Genomic DNA, 17,907 nt, shown 5'->3' on the forward strand with positions numbered 1-17,907 from the left:
GGTAAAAACCTCCCCGTTACGCCGAGCTTCGTACACAAAATCTTATGTTTGTGTGTTCGTATGTTTCTCAACAAAAGCTATTCATCTCGGAGTCTGCTCTGACTTAACCACGGAGGCCTTTAGAGCCGCCCTTTAGAGCTCGTTTCGTCGGCCGCCGTGGCCTCCCTAGTAAAATCATATCAGATAATGGAAAAACGTTCCTCGGCGCTCAACAAGCACTTCAAAGGGAACTCTCTCTATTTCTAAGGGAAGTTGCCTCCGACATCGCCGAAAAATATGTGATCTAAGGCCTCTCGTTGCAATTTATTCCACCTTATGCTCCTCACATGGGCACGTTTTGGGAAGCCGCAATTAAATGTTTCAAAATTCATTTCAATAAAATTGCGGGAAACCATAAATTCCCATTCGAAGAGTTAACGACACTTCTCGTCCGTACTGAAGCGGTCCTCAATTCTAGACCCCTATCACCAATGTCTGAAGACCCCAATGATTTACTCGCTCTAACTCCAGGACACTTTTTACGCGGTGTCCCCCTGTTATCTCTCCCAGAACCCAACGCCGACAACCTTAGCCTCCTTCATAAATGGCAAAAACTGAAATTTCTCCACCACCAGTTTAGCAATCGCTGGAAAACCGAATATTTAGAAGAGTTGCATAAACGCAAAAATGGAAAACCCTACAACCCAGCATCAGAGTCGGAGACTTAGTCGTGGTCAAGGACGATCTCCATCTCGGATCTGATAATAATGTCCGAGTGGCGGATATCCGAACTCAAAACGGCAAAATTACTCGCAACATCACTAAATTGTGCTTATTACTCAGCTCATACTTGTATTGCTATTAAAACTTAAAATTCAATAAATTTAACCTTTAAAGTAATTTTACTTAATTACCAGGTTTTAATTATCTTCCAAAATTTTTTCCAAAAAGTCTTGAAGCTACTCTATTACTAAATTTATTTTCTTTTCATTATTACTATAAAGCTATTTATATATAAGTTGCGGTGAACTGCCCATTCACCGAATTACAATAAACGCGAGAAATATGTTAACGTTATAAAATTTATTCAGTGCTCTTGCACGATCCAAACTGAACTAACTCGAACAAAGTATTTTACCTAGCAGCTAAGCTCTTATGTTAAAGTAATTATGCTATGCTAATCAATTATTGTATAAAAAATAGTTTACTTAACTAAAACTAGATTATGCTGTTCACTCACAATTTCTTTAACTACACCAATCGTTGTTCCAATTAACTTCCGCTTATTCTACGCGTGCGTCGCGTCAGCGAAACTTCAACACGCAACATAGCGCGGTCACATGCACAGCAACGTGAGTAAATGGGTCAACCGCTGGATACTGCTGTTATAACTCCTCCCCCTTTAAAGATCTGCGTCCCGCAGAACGAACCATGAAAAATGTTAAGGGGCTATATCTTTTATAGAGTCGATCTGGCTACTTGGCGTAATGTTGATTCTGACTGGCTTGACTGGTGCGCTTCGTTCAGGTTAGGGATTTCATGAGCAGATTGGCCCTTGAAGATCTTTGTGTTTGTGGCCAATTGGATTGGAGTTTGAACTGGTGGAATATCTAGCTTCCTGGTATACAATTTCCATAGCATGGTGACGATGAGGTCTATTGCGAATATCGAGGCAGCTTCCGTGACTAACGAGAATATAAGTTTTCTCATTTACATACCCTAGATATCTAACGTTTTCCATCGTGATATAATGAACGTACTCCAGATTGATCTTTGTAGTGTGGTTTTTGACGTTTGCTAGTACAGCTGGCAAGGCTTGAGCCGTGATTGCTTCGTTGCTGGAGAACACTTGGTTGCCAATTTTTATCGTTTCGTTACTTAACTGGATAACGTAGGTGTTTAGGCCGATAAGCTAAATATCTCGTGCCACCCTAATGTGCACTTTTTTATTGTCTAACTGTTGCACACAAATGCATGTTAGAGTCCGAATTAAGGGGAAACTGAACGAAAGGGCCTATGATCGGCCGGTCCGATATAAATCCTGGTTACTTTTCGTTTTTCTTTCCTTTTTGACTTTCAACAACTGCGGTCAGGAGCATCGGAGCAGCTACCACATCGAAGGTAATTTAAAGTTAAATATATACCTTTGTATTTTCATCTTTTTTTATACTTTATTATATAAATATAATAAAACCATTGTACCGAATTCAAACTAATTCATTTTCATTTTGGTGTACTTTATCTCTCCCGTCTCATTCCCATAATTTGAGTCATTCCGGAGCATAAGCCCATAGAGAGTGCCCCGACTTGACATTTTGGTCCATCTCCCCGTAGGAAAACGAACCGGAACATACTTGAAATACAGTCCAAAACAGCGGAATTGCTGTATTGCTAAACCCGGCTTAACACAACAACTTTTTCCATCACTTCAACACATCACCATATTCATAAAATCAAAGGTACGTGGGTGTTAAATTGCACTAAAATATTTTTGAGATAATTAAATAAGATTTTGTGAGAAAATTTTATTCACGAGTGCGTGGAAAACAGACGTTTTTTTAGTGTTGAGCAAGTGGTTTAATTTTTTGTGCAACAGAAGTGCGCTAGTGTTTGTGTTAGTTTAAAGCTGGCACGCAGCACCTTTGCACTCGAGTATTCCCCCAACCAAAGGTAAGAATATTCGATACAGAAACGGGCTGTTGATGCATTTGTTTTTTCGGTTAACATAACCAACATAACATTTACTCCAAAAACACTGCACTAAGGTTTTTCATAACCACACTTTTTCATAAACATCTCAAGTTTTTTTTCACCTGATTATTTCATTTCCTTTTATATTTGTTGCTCAAAAATATCACTTATCTTGAAAACCCATTGGTAGTCCATAGTACAACATTATTTGGCACATATTTTTTGTGTCAACATAAATACAAATAGCACTGTCGGGTGGCGAGATAGGATAGTTTATAATATACACATACATATATACATTTGACACACATTTGCTATATAAACAATAAAATATTTAAAAAACCATTATATTGTATCCGGTTCTTAGTTCCCCTTGCCACTGTCTTGGCCATTTCGTAGTAACTACTATTAAACCACCAGCTGTTCTGAACCATCTCAAACATTTATATCTTAAGCTGTCCATACATTATACTCCAAAATGGATGCTTACATATGCTTTGCTGAAGCAGTAACTGACTTTGAGACAGATAACAGCGCCACAAAAGATGCCAAAAAGCATACTCTTTTGATACAACAAGAAGAGTTGAAAGGCATGTGGCAGGCTACCACAAAGGCTTATGACGACTTAGTGAAACAAGAGGGTCTTTCAAAAGAAGATAATAAGGCCGTAAAAAAGAAACACAAACTATCTATGAATAGTTATATAAAATGTATGTCTGCTATAACGGCCCAATTAGAAATCCTGAATAAAGTAGAAAGAGAGAACCTGGAACAGTCAACCCAAAAAAAGACCGAACGCAAACACCATGTTCGCCTACCTCCATGCGAGACAGAGGTTTTTAAAGGTGACTATCTTTCTTGGCCATCTTTTCGAGACATGTTCTCGGCTATATATATTAAAAACGAGGACCTCGATGGGGTTGAAAAATTATGTCATCTCACCAACGAAACCCAGGGTGAAGCCAGAGATATAGTAAAAAAATGTCCTCTAACAAATGAGGGCTTTACTATGGCCTGGAAAAACTTGTGCGAGAGATACGAAAATAAGCGTATCCTCGTAAATACGCAATTAAAAATTCTTTTCAACCTTAGTCAAATTGAAAGTGAGTGTGGTAGCTCCGTAAAAAGACTGCAAAGAGATATTAACAATTGCTTGTCATCCCTCACGTGTCACCAAGTTGATATTTGTAATTGGGATGCAATAATTATTTATCTCTGTTCCACAAAATTACCAGAAAATACTCTGGCACTTTGGGAGCAAACCATCGAACAAAAAAGTGGCTTGCCAAAATGGGAGGATATGGACAAGTTCCTATCTAGCAGGTTTCAAACCCTGGAAAAACTATACGGTTTGAAGGGTAAGGTGAAGGCACCGAAGCCGCAACCTACACGTCACGAAACCACCCCGAAGAAACTTGGTACATTCCAAGCAAGTGTTACCAAGTTCATGTGTAAAATGTGCCGCACTAATGATCATAAGTTGCGCACTTGTTCACGTTTTTTAAAGCTTACACCCAAGGATAGATTCAACTTTATCAAAAAGGAAAACGGTTGTCTTGTCTAAGCTGTGACCATACTGTGTCGAGATGTACAAGCGCATACAATTGTAATAAATGCCACTCACGACATAACACGCTCCTACATCTGCAGACAAATCAGCAAAAGACAACAGCACATCGGACTTCATCATCGGAACAGCACAAGTCCGACGATATACCCTCGACTTCCAAGCAGGCCCAAACTAATCGGGAGAAAAATACATCCACTGAGAAGCACACAAATACTGTAGTGTCTTGTCACGCGAATGCTATTTCCGGTACTTCTCGGTACGGCAAGGGTCAATATCCACATTAATGACACAGATTTTTTCCGCTAGGGCACTTATCGACTCTGGCTCTGAGTCTTCCTTCATTATTGAACGACTCAAACGCAGAATCAAGCTTCCCGCTAGAAAGATCCGAGCTCAAGTTTCGGGCATCACAGACTCCAGCGTTGTGCCAATTAAAGAAGCATGCAACATAGAAATGATCGCCAGTTGATCCAATTTTCCGCATGCATTCCACGGTGCTAGTTTTAGCCAAACTGACTGGTAATCTGCCATCCTGTCATATCAGCGCTATGACTATGCAGGCATTTCCAGATTTGGTTCTAGCGGATAAATGGTTCTATGTAAACGAAGAAGTAGATCTGATACTGGGAGGCGATTTATATCCCCAAATAATTCTTAGCGGCCTGAAGAAAAATGTACTGAGCACGCTTTTGGCACAAGAAACTATGTTTGTCTGGATATTAACCGGCCGCACAGAACCACAAAATCCAACCAATAACATAGTAACGTATCATAGCAAAGTTAACTTAGATAAACAATTATCGGCTTTCTGGGAGTTAGAAAACATCCCTGCAAATAAAGCTATGAGCGCAGACGATAAATTTTGTGAAGATTTATTTGAAAAATCTACGCAAAGGCACGAAGATGGGAAATATATAGTGTCCCTCCCCTTCAAACAAGAATTTCCTGCAATTATATGCTTAGGCTCTTCTCTTAAAAGAGCGTGCTCTCAATTCTTCCGAAATGAGACAAGGCTCGCAAAAAATCTTGAGTTGCAAAAAGAGTACACAAGGGTTCTAAGCGATATGAGACATTGGGGCATATGTCAAAAATTGGTAGGAGCATATCAGCAGATGCAATCGACAACTATTTCCTACCCAACCACGCTGTCATAAAAGCCGAAAGTACCTCCACGAAGGTCCGTGTTGTCTTCAATGCCTCGAGCCCGACGGCTAATGGTAAAAGCTTAAATGACATTTTACTCCCGGGTCCGCTACTTCAGGCAGATCTTCCAATACTTATTCTACGCTGCAGATTATATCGATACGTGTTTTACTCAAACGTCGAGAAAATGTATCGACAAATATGGATGAACAAAGATCATACCAAGTATCAGCGTATAGTCTTTCGTGCCAGCCCAAAAGAATCTCTTAATATATATGAGATAAAAACGGTTACATTCGGTATAAACTGTGCACCTTATCTCGCGATACGCACATTGCTACAATTAGCTGACGATGTCGAAAGCTCTCTCCCTGTGGAAAAATGCGAAAATGTATGTATGTGGACGACGTGTTAGCGGGAGGGCACACAATCGAAACAACCATAAAGGCAAGAGACGAAATCACGAAAGCTCTACATTCAGCAGGATTTCCTTTACGAAAATGGACTTCCAACTGTGAAGAAATTCTTAAGGACATCCCTAAGCAACATCTACTCAGTGAGGACTTTTTGGCATTCGAAGATACCAACACAGTAAAAGCTTTTGGAATACGATGGAACGCGCATAGCGACTTATTTTACTTTACCGCAAGGCCATTGGAAACAGACCAGGAACTTACAAAAAGGGAAGTACTATCCATAGCCAAACTATTCGACCCACTAGGATGGCTCGCGCCAATAGTAGTCGTAGCCAAAATACTTATGCAAAGTATTTGGTTGGAAGGTACGGGTTGGGACGAGGTAGTTTCCACTACAACGCTGGAACGCTGGAAGAACTTTACTCAACACTACCATGAAATAGACAATATCAAGATTCCGCGTTGGGTATATTTTTCGCCGGGAGACAGCATCGAACTCCACGGTTTCTGTGATGCGTCTGAAAAAGCCTACGCAGCCACGGCGTACCTCAGGGTCAAGAAAGATGGCCAAGTTTTTGTTAACTTGCTTCTAGCAAAAACCAAGGTAGCCCCTGTAAAAACGGTATCACTCCCAAGGTTGGAACTCTGTTGAGCTGTACTTTTGGCGGATATGATGAATTCAGTCATCAACAACCTCAACATAGGGCAGGTGGAAATGTATTTATGAACTGACTCAACAATCGTTTTGGGGTGGATTCGAAAGCCGCCATGTTCATGGTCTACATTCGTCGCCCATCGCAAACCGAAAATAGTCGAAAAAGTGGGAAATACAAATTGGCTGCATGTGGAGTCAGCTGCCAACCCAGCTGACTTAGCCAGCAGAGGGTTACCAGCGTATGAAATGATAAAAAATTCGTTGTGGTGGCAGGGGCCCTCTTGGCTACAAGAGGACGTATCCCATTGGCCTATACAAGAGGGCAACTACGACACAACAATAGAGAAAAAAAGGTTCAAGCTCACGCGATAGCCAGAACTGACAATAGAACAGACATTCTCGATAGGTTTTCAGATTTGCCCAGAGCGTTAAGAGTACTCTCTTATGTGAGGAGATTTATCCAAAGGACTCATCCAAAAACAAAAACCTCGTTCCATTTTAAATCTCTGTTAATTTCCCCAGAAGAAATCGAAACAATGACCCAACGCTTGATACATATCCAACAGAAATATTACTATGGGAAGGAATTTTCGAAATTAAAATCACAGGAGTTAATAGAAACGAAAAGTGAACTGTTACCCCTTGACCTCTTTCTGGATAAGAATGATCTCATAAGAGTAGGCGGTCGTCTTGGCGCTTCGCAAGATATACTATTTAAAGAACGTCACCCTATAGTGCTGCCCTATGGCAGCCAGTTCTCCCGCCTTCTCGTCAAGTTCATTCATCAGGTGGCACTCCATGGGGAAAACCAGTTAATGCTGCGTCTCATTCGCACACAATACTGGATCCCCAAAGCCAAGAACCTGATCAGAACCGTCATACATAACTGCAAAACTTGCACCATCTATAAAAAACGGATTCAAACACAACTTATGGGAATATTACCAAAGGAACGCACAACCTTCTCTCGTGCCTTCACGAATACAGGTGTCGATTTTACCGGTCCCTTTGAAGTCAAAAGTTATTGCGGCCGAGGATGCCGGATCTCAAAAGGTTACGTCTGCCTTTTTATCTGTTTTGCGACCAAAGCGATTCACTTGGAAGCTACCACAGATCTTAGTACCCCTATATTTTTAGCTGCCCTTGACAGATTTATCGGCCGGCGAGGATGTCCGAAAAATATTTACTCCGACAATGGCACTAACTTTGTCGGAGCTGCTCGGTCGTTGCGATCCGAATTTAAAGCGCTTATCGCAGAAACGAGGGATAGAACTATAACTAGGTATAGCCATCAAACGTTTTCGTGGCACTTCATTCCTCCTGCCTCACCACACATGGGAGGATTGTGGGAGGCAGGAGTAAAAAGTTGTAAAACCCATTTTAAGAAAATGGCAACGGGGCACAAGTTCACCTAAGAAGAGCTTACTACCCTACTGTGCCGAATTGAGGCATGCCTCAACTCCCGCCCAATTAGCCCATCCTCAAACGAACCCACTGACCTAGAGCCTCTAACCCCAGGCCACTTCCTAGTAGGGGGACAGCTGTTAGCTCCGCCGGAAGTTGATTCCAACGAGAATCCGGCCTCAGTAGTAAACCGGTGGCAGAACCTAAAATTTTACCCCAACACTTCTGCAAGCGTTGGAAAAACGAATATCTTTTTGAGCTACAGAAGCGCAATAAATGGAAATATCCCAAGACAAATATAAAAACTGGGGATCTTGTAGTAATAAAAGAGGACAATCTCCCTCCTAACGAATGGCGATTAGGCCGAATAGCCAACCTCCACCCTGGTCCCGATGACCGGGTCAGAGTTGTCGACTTCACAACTGACAGGGGCGAAGTGACGAGGCCACTGACCAAGCTGATTTTACTTCCACCGGATAACGCGAAGAAGCCAGAAGAAACCGCGCCACCGCTCTCGTTCCCACCTAACGAGGCCCTTTAGGAATCCAACGAAGAAGGAAAAACCAATCTGCCACTGTAAATACTCGTTAATATATCCCTTTAGTTTTGTTTGCCCGACAGATGAGCAGAACTGCGTTTTAGTCACTATGAACCAATATCTTATTTGACGTTTTCAGCGTGGAAAGTTTCTTTTGAATGGAAAATTTGTTGAAATTTTCTAAGAAATATGCGAGAAATACGTCATTGAAAGCATAACTTAAATTTTTAAATCAACGAATATTTTTCTTAAAATATCACACCCAAAACTAAATTAATGTCTTCGTGACAACAAACACGAAACCAAAATAGGCCTAATGTAGGTACCTAATATGTATTAATGTTTTGAAATAACAAACCGATGATAGTACTTGGTTTTTCTTTTTTTTAGTATAATTATACTTCTTATTGCCTTTTATTTTCATTATCCATAACTTAGAAGTTTATTAAGTCTATAGAAAAATGGCAATTAAATAATATACATTTGGAATTAAACATTTTAATACCATCAGCTATTGTGGCATATGTATATTGTACTCATATGTAAGTATTTGCCATGCCAATTATGAGAAATAAAGATAATTTAGAATTGCGCAGAGCAGGTGTAAGTACGATATTTAAGACAGAGCCAGAGAGTAGAGCCGCGGTAATAACAACTAGCCATTGTAGTAAGCCTATCTGTATGACCCAAAGCATGGATACGGGTGTATATATATATAGAGTGAATAACCATAGAAGCACATTAGGGACAATAGAGAAGGGGATTAGTTGGCACTTTCAGTTTCCACGTCATCAGTAATTGGTTTCAAGCTATACTTGAGTACAGCCCATAACGCCATTGGAAAAAGATTGGCATAGTTGGAAATACAAGTAGCAGCATAAGATACCAAATGAAAATTATAACGTCAATGGTAGTTATCCTTGGCGTGGTGCAAATAGCTAGCTATATTACCACTTATAGCAATCGAGAAGATCAACGTTACAGTGATCCAGAAGGGGCCATACAAATCGGGGTTGTGTCCAATACGCAAACGCAAATAATTTTCACCAGCACGTTTCTGTATCATTGAATTCGCAATACGTTCCAATACAACAAAAGCGTCTACATTAAGGAATTGCTGGTAATATTCCATCGTAAGGATACCTTGTTGCACCAGCATCAGCCTGCATATCTACCCAAACCAAAATCACCCAATATACCAGCAGAGTTGGACATATCATACCTTTAATCGTTGAGCGCATTATTACCAAAGCCTCCACCACTTGCAGCGCCAGACGAATGGCTTGGAGAATTTACTTTATTTGTGCTGGCAGACTGCTTACACTATTGGCACTGTTGTAATCGGAAAATTGGCGTAACTCATTGGAGCCACTTGACTGCATATTTTATATTTAAAGAACTATAGACAACTTACTAATATGCGTAAAAACTTTATTTTTTTATGCACAGCACTTTTCATCGTTATGAACTTTAATGCTTTCCTTTTTCAAATTTCATGCACATTTTTTTTTTTGCAAATATAAAATGCATTTATTAACTTTAATATGTACTTTTAATAAACTCCTAACCACGGACGTTTAGCTTAACTGCATTGATACATGCCAAAAATTGTTCTGTTCAATCATCGCTGGATTCAACATTTACTGTTTGTTGGGTGACCCTTCATCGTCGTTTCTCCTGCGTGCCAGACGTACACGCACGCGAACTGGAGCGGAGCGAATACCCTTTGACCAGATGTGCTTATTCTGGCGTGTGTCTATTCTCCCATCATTGGTACCCATTTCTTTTTCTGGAAACTTGCGTATTTCTTTGATAGCGCGTGGTGCGCGCTTCTTGAAGCCAATATTATGCACACGTTTGGACAAATGTATTGTACATTCACGTTTAACTACCTCATTGATGGCAGATTATGGTTTTCTACTTTTTTGTTTTCGCCATATTTTTGACTGAATGTTGCCTGCTAACAAAATCCTATATACGTATAGACATCTTAGTAATATGCGTAAATACTTTATTTTTTCACGACACGTAAATTTCAAACAGCAGCTTTTGTGGTTTTGAATATTTTGTGATCACCAATCACGTTTTAGAATATGTCGATCTGTCAGCTGCTCTAGGATGTTGCAAGCGCGCCGTCTATTGGCACTTTAAGACAATCACATATCCGTCATTTTAATACACGGGCACTCAAACTGCTCAATTTAATGTTAGGCCATAGTCACATTTGCTATCGCATGATCTATAACAAAATTAACAAGCGAAAATTTTCGACGCCCGACACAAATCGTCAAATCTCTCGCCACCCGACCTCAGTAAAAAAACCGACTCAAATCATTTTTTTTAAGAGTTATAACCAAAACCTTTTCAGGAGAAATGGGTCGGTTCCGCGCATTAAAACAGCATGCTGAGGGTTCATCAAGCCTGAACAAAAAGTGCCATCTATGTGAAAAAAAAAACACCCTATACGTCTGTGCCCCATATACCGCGCCAAGACACCAGAGGAACTACTCCGCGAAGCCCTAAAAGGGTCATTCTGTGGAAATTGCCTGGCCATGGACTATTTCACTAGGGAATGCACAAGTCAAGGGAGATGCCGTCAGTTCGGCAAGAAGCACCACTCAACTCTCCACCTAGAGGACGACAACGAAGAATTAAACCTTCTTTGGGAAGCACGCAGCAAACCTTGGAGCACGCAAGTAGCTGAAGAAGAAGACGAAGACGTAATCTCTTTATACGCCTCGGAGATTGGAATGGAGACCAGACCTCTTCGTCCTGAATCCCAAACAAATTACGGCGTATTTCGGTCTGGAGCGGAGGCACGGCCTCTTCGCCCGGCCCTTACCAGGGGATTGGAGACTCGGTCTCCCCAACCCCGCTTACAACACGAACGCCAACATCCTACCCGACAAAATAAAGTCGCCAAGCGCGAAGTGGAGTCAAGGCCTCTCCACCTGCATCGACAGCGACATGGGAAGGATATAAGTACTTCACGCCAGCTTCATAAGCCGACGACCTTTCGCAATGGTCTAATAGGACAACACGCAGCCAGTCAACCAACATTGCGGCTAACCCCGTTATTGCACCCACCGCAGTGGTAAGAGTAGAAGCGATGGGACGTCTCCACCCTGTCAGAGCCCTCATTGACGCCTGCTCAACACATACAATCATTTCATCCGATTTGGCATATGAATTAGGATTAACACCGTCCAGGATCAGTGAGCAAGATAGCTGTACTCTGCGTCTAAGAAGGAAGCATGGCGAAAATAAACGTATATCCACATACGCTACCCTAATCCCATATTATCAGAGGGTGTCGCCAGGGGGCAATCTGGACTCGTCGATAGCCAGCAGCTACACCCACATTCGGCTGGCAGACCCTCAATTTTATAGGTCGACGCCCATCCGTTTAGTTCTTGGAGCGGACATCTACGGAGAAATCTTGTTACCTGGCCTCCTACCGAATACATTCGGACCTCTTCTAGCTCAAAGCACGATATTTGGGTGGGTACTCTCCGGAGTCACCAATGTCTAAACTTTTTAACATTAAACTTAAGGTTTTACAAATTATTTCTTTTCTTTCAAATAATGAATATTATATGAGGCGCCTAAATGCAAAACCTCCTATTTTGAAATTTTGAATTAATATTTAAATTGTGACAATATTGCATCGCCTCTAACACATTCTTTTTTTCGATAGATATATTGGACAGTGCAATTGAATTTAATCCACGTATGTTTTCTTATATTCTAGTTAACAACATTTACAGCTTTCGAAATGGTAGTTTCTGCGGCTGCCCTAGACACATATGCTTTCTTACCGCAAGGGGGCCGGGATGTTTAGGCCGATAAGCTAAATATCTCGTGCCACCCTAATGTGCACTTTTTTATTGTCTAACTGTTGCACACAAATGCATGTTAGAGTCCGAATTAAGGAGAAACTGAACGAAAGGGCCTATGATCGGCCGGTCCGATATAAATCCTAGTTGCTTTTCGTTTTTCTTTCCTTTTTGACTTTCAACAACTGCAGTCAGGAGCATCGGAGCAGTTATCACATCGAAGGTAATTTAAAGTTAAATACATACCTTTGTATTTTCATCTTTTTTTATACTTTATTATTTAAATATAATAAAACCATTGTACCGAATTCAAACTAATTCATTTTCATTTTGGTGTACTTTATCTCTCCCGTCTCATTCCCATAATTTGAGTCATTCCGGAGCATAAGCCCATAGAGAGTGCCCCGGCTTGACAGTAGGTGCCATTTATATTACTAGTAACGTTACTACACCTTGGTAGTTTGAGATAAAAATTGTGTTATCGTTTATCAATTCGATTATCGTTCCATTGCGCCTGATGAATTGGCAGCGTCACCGCCTTTCAGCAACCGAGGTAGGCAGATATTCTCTTCCAATTTGGTCAAGGACTCTGATTCACATATCGTAGATGAACTGATTTTCAAACAATTTTCCTTGAGTCCATATGTTTCTTCCAAGTTGACGAGCATCTTATCGAACGGAGGGTCCAGTTGCCTGCCTTCGTAGATATCGGCGCGAGTAACCAGTAGGTTATACTTCTTCTCTCTTATTTTGGGTATTGATAGCACGTAGAGGAGCATAGCCCCATTTGTATATGTTGATAGTTTTCCGTATTCAATTGCCTCAATTATATTTTGGTAAGGTAGTGTTTCTATTTCTGACAGAATCTGATTAATTTCGTCCTTGTCGAGTAGGTTAATCTTAGTAATTCCACGTTTAGCTAGTTCAGACCCCCTTACTACTTCTGTTACGGCAGGAATAACGAGCGAACGAAAGTAAAACAACGCATATCATAACATGCCATTTATTCACTTTTATATTGTGTACAGCAAAGTTTTAATATCTAAAAGATAACATATGGTATAATAAAAGAAAAGGTTTTGGCAAAACTGGAAAACTTACTCTTCGTTTGAATCCTTCGCACGTTCGTTATAAATTATTAGTATTGTAATTTGGTGCAAATCCTCTTATTTGCCCTTTTTCTAGGTTCGTATCGCTAAACTGTTGAATAAATAACTCCCATATTGAATAATGGAAAAATGGCCTTTATTAAAATACTTCACAATAACACTCAAACTGTGCAACGAATAGCTTAATAACTAAACTGATAGCTTAAATGAAACTGACTTTCAAAATAATACTGCTATTGCTCGCTAGATATCGTCTTAGTCGTAACTGCTTGACAACTCAAATCAAACTGAATTCCAGCGCCTCTACATCCGCGGCCTTTTATACTCTCTGGTTTCCTAGTTCGCATCTTCTAGAATCTACTAGCATTGTCCATGAGCTCCCAAATTTTTCAGCTGTATCTACAATTGCACAACTTTATACATCTTCTAGGCGCTTCCAGAATCTACTAATCCAGTAGCTCTCAAACTTCTCAGCTGTAACTACAATTGCACAATTTTATAGTTTTTCTCATTGCATACTTATAGGAGTATCTCAGGTATATGCATGTGTTAGTGCATTGACTCTCCGCTGCTCGTGTACGTACATGGTACATATATGTAGACGCAGTTATTGTTTCGTTTATGTAGATACATAATGATTGAATTATTGATGTGCATTCACGTCACTGCTTAGCATCGGCTTAGAGACGGCACCACTCCTTAGTTTTGCTAATATTCGTAACAGTATAATAGTTAATAACATAATGAAATTAAAATTGTTGAATACATATGTATAAGTGATGCTTCGTTAAATTCTATACATTAACGAAACTAACTATAGTGATGCCATTTTAAAATAATCAACGTTTTCAAAGTATACTATCTTAGCAAATATCGATAGAGAAGTGTATAATAAAATGTAAATCTAAGTTTAATCGCAACATCCCGGCCCCCGTGAATCGAACGGGCTACAGAAAATTCACGAACCACGTCTAAAACAGCTAACTTGGAAGCCGGTCTCCGCAAAATTTCCCGTACTTGTCTTTACGGCAGCTGAACGCACTTGGCCATCTGGTGCTGGAAATATCTCCACTATGATGCGTCGCTTCCATTCTCCTCGACGTTCGTTCTCATCGCAGACGAGTACTACATCACCCACCGTTATTGGTTTTTCCCTTTGACACCATTTGCTCAACACCCACCTTTTCCAAAAGGTCTGTTTCATTTGCTGCAGGATGTGTCATTGTTTACCTACGCATATACGTTCATCTACGCTCGGCGTCTTAACATCGTTTGCACAAACCAAAATAAAATGGTTTGGAGTCAAGGGCTCCGCACTATCGTTTTCTAAGGCCAGATAAGTTAATGGTCGGGAATTGACCAGATTTTCTGCTTCAATTAATAAGTTTGCAAATGTATCTACTTGTGGCACCTTTGTCTTAAGCGCGAAGGACAGTACGTTCTTTACGCAGCGCACCATTCGCTCCTATGCCCCTCTCGCCGATGAATCACCAGATGAATTGAATAACCATTCAATACCCTGCCGTGTGCCTTCTTCGACCAGTCCTTTCTTTACCAATATTGAATATCCATTCAATACCCTGCCGTGTACCTTCTTCGACCAGTCCTTTCTGTACCAACACCAAATCCTCCTTACTAGCTGCACGAAATTTGTGCCCCTGCACTCCTCGCCGGTTTATGTAATTTCTTAGGCATAGTATAAAAGCGTCAGTAGACAAATCCCTGGCCAACTCAATATGTATTGCTCTCACTGTTAAGCATGTAAAGAGGCAACCCCATCTCTTTTCTTGGCGACGACCGACTGCTACCACGTACGATCCGAAAAAATCGACTCCTGTATAGCTGAACACTCGAACGTAAGCAGTGAGGCGATCCCTTGGGAGTTGTCTCATTAGCGGCTGCTTTGGTTTTGCTTTTCGATTTTTACACAACTGGAACTCCCTCGCAGGGGAAGTGACTATACGACGTATATTGGAAATCCAGAACTTTCTCCTTGTGGCACATATTATTGAATCCTGGTTTTGATGTTTATATTTCTCGTGGTAGTAACGTGCAATCATGATGGATATTGGATGTCTACTCGGCAAAATAATCGGTCTTTTCGTATTCATGGGTACGAATTCGGCGTTATAAATTCTCCTCGAGTGTCTCAAAACTCCGTCTTCATCGATCGTTGGTGTGAGATTATATAAGGAACTATTTTTCGAAACATGCTCTCCGTTCATCGTGCTCACGTATTTCATCAGGGTACATTTTACTCTGAACAAAACGACAGACAAATATTTCTGTTTCATTAACGTTTTTCGCTTTAAGCTGTAGAGCTGATATCGAACACACTTTCTTCCCTTCTTCCCTTTTAACCCTGACCCTGACCCTGAGCAACTTAGAGTATTTCGAAAATGTATCTAAGTCTATTACTGTAGAATCAAAGTTGACCGCCACTACATATTGTAACGAATTTGCTTGCAAATCCTCTTATTTGCCTTTTTGCTAAGTTCGTATCACTAAACTGTTGAATAAATAACTCCAATATTGAATAATGGAAAAATGGCCTTTATTAAAGTACTTCAATATAACACTTATACTTTGCAATTAGCTGGCTTAATAACCAAACTGATTGCTTAAATGAAACTGACTTTCAAAATAATACTGCTATTGCTCGCTAGATATCGTCTTAATCGGAACTGCTTGACAACTCAAATCAAACTGAATTCCAGCGCCTCTACATCTGTCGCCTTTTATACTCTTTGACTTTAAAATTCGCATCTTCTAGGCGCTTCCAGAATCTACTAGTCCATTAGCTCTCAAACATCTCAGCTGTAACTACAATTGCACAATTTTATAGTTTTTCTCATTCCATACTTATAGGAGTATCTCAGATATATCCATGTGTTTGTACATTGACTCTCAGCTGCAAGTATACGTACATGGTACATATGTGTAGACGCAATTATTTATTCGTTTATGTAGATACATAATGATTGAATTATTGATGTGAATGTTTGTAGTTTACAGTCTCTCGCGCACACATAGGCGTATAAGTAAATGCATCTGTGTGTGACATCTCTCGGCTGCCTTATATATGTGTATACATGATTTAATTATTGACGTAAATATCGCTTAGCATGGCCTTAGCATCGCCTTAGTGATGGTATAGCTTAGTGATGCTAATATCCGTGACAATATTTTGAACGTCTTTCCATATCGCAAATTTTTCAACATTGGCGTCTGATAAGACTGCCCAAGTTCCTTCGGAGTCTTTCAGGAATTTTGGACCACTTATCCATCGAGAGTTGGCAGAAACTTTTGTTTCCAGTCTTGTTGCCTCGTCGGCGGGATTATGTTTGCCGGCTACCCAACGCCAAAATCTCGGCAATTATGTGCCCTACTAATTGTTTATAGCAACGGCTGTCTGATCTGATCCAAATCAATACGGTCTTTGAGTCAGACCAAAATGCTACGTTCTGCGGCTTCACTTCGTGGCCAATTAATACTGACTCCTTTAAACGGACACCCAGTACTGCGGCTAAGAGTTCCAGCCTAGATACAGACAAGTCTTTAATTGGGCTACAGCGTGATTTTCCCGCTACAAATACTAAATGGACATCGTCATTAATGACTATACGCCAATAACCTACGGCGGTATATGCAAGTTCGCTGGCATCGACAAAGACATGTAAGTCTACCTCAGCTTTAGTAAAGCTTTCGTGATAACAACGAGGGATTTTTAAACTCCTGGCCTGGTCTAGATCCTTATACCAGTCATACCACTCTGAATAAATACGCTCTGGAATAGGTGATTTCCAGTCTATATTTAAACGCCATAACTGTTGTAATATAATTTTTGACTTAATAGTTCTACATTTGAAAGATAACCAAATGGATCAAATATTGACATGGTAAGACTTAAAACCTCTGATTTTGTTGGGCGTCGGCTTCCATGCAAAACATCTCTTGGGACTCTCGAAAACTGTAATTTGAAACAAAATGGAACGCCAGTACATTCCAAGCACCTTCTCGGTCGTAGATTCACTGGTTGCGGTGAGGATTCATCTGAAAGAGCTAAGCCGATATCCACAGAGTTAGATAGAAACGCACGTAGTTCAAATCCAGCGGCAGAATTAATTCGTTTTACCTCTCTTGAAACCTCTATCGCCTCTTCTATAGTGTCGAACCTATCTACGTAATCACCTACGTAATGACAATTGATAACAGCGCGGGCAGCCCTCGAATACTCAGTTTCAAATTTTCTTGCATTCAAATTTTTAACGTATTGTGCTGAACATGGTGAACACGCCGAGCCGAATATCATGGCTGTCATAATGTACACCTCCGGTATCCTAGTTGTATCTCCATCCCTCCATATAAAGCGTTGCGCTTCTTGGTCTGTTTCACGGATTTTAACGCGGTGAAACATTTCAAGTACGTCAGCACATACACCTATTTGACCTTTCCGGAACTTAAAAAAATAAACATTTCATACTGAGTACCTACTTGCTTTGTCGTTTCCGAAAGAATTCTTTCAGCTCCCTTATCAGCTTCGCTTACGACTGGTGGCAATGGTTT

The 17,907-nt window shown here is 40.5% G+C and overlaps 1 protein-coding gene and 1 pseudogene across 3 annotated transcripts in view; both read right to left on the minus strand.

Moving 5' to 3' along the window:
* Window positions 1–17,907, minus strand: part of Cad96Ca (tyrosine kinase receptor Cad96Ca) — a 2,297,709-nt gene that overhangs the window by 933,071 nt on the left and 1,346,731 nt on the right. The window lies entirely within an intron of this gene.
* On the minus strand, window positions 8,933–9,778 carry LOC137240371 (protein YIPF1-like; annotated as a pseudogene).

This window comes from Eurosta solidaginis, chromosome 1 (genome assembly GCF_040869045.1).
Source record: "Eurosta solidaginis isolate ZX-2024a chromosome 1, ASM4086904v1, whole genome shotgun sequence".
NCBI classification, from domain to species: Eukaryota; Metazoa; Arthropoda; class Insecta; order Diptera; family Tephritidae; genus Eurosta; species Eurosta solidaginis.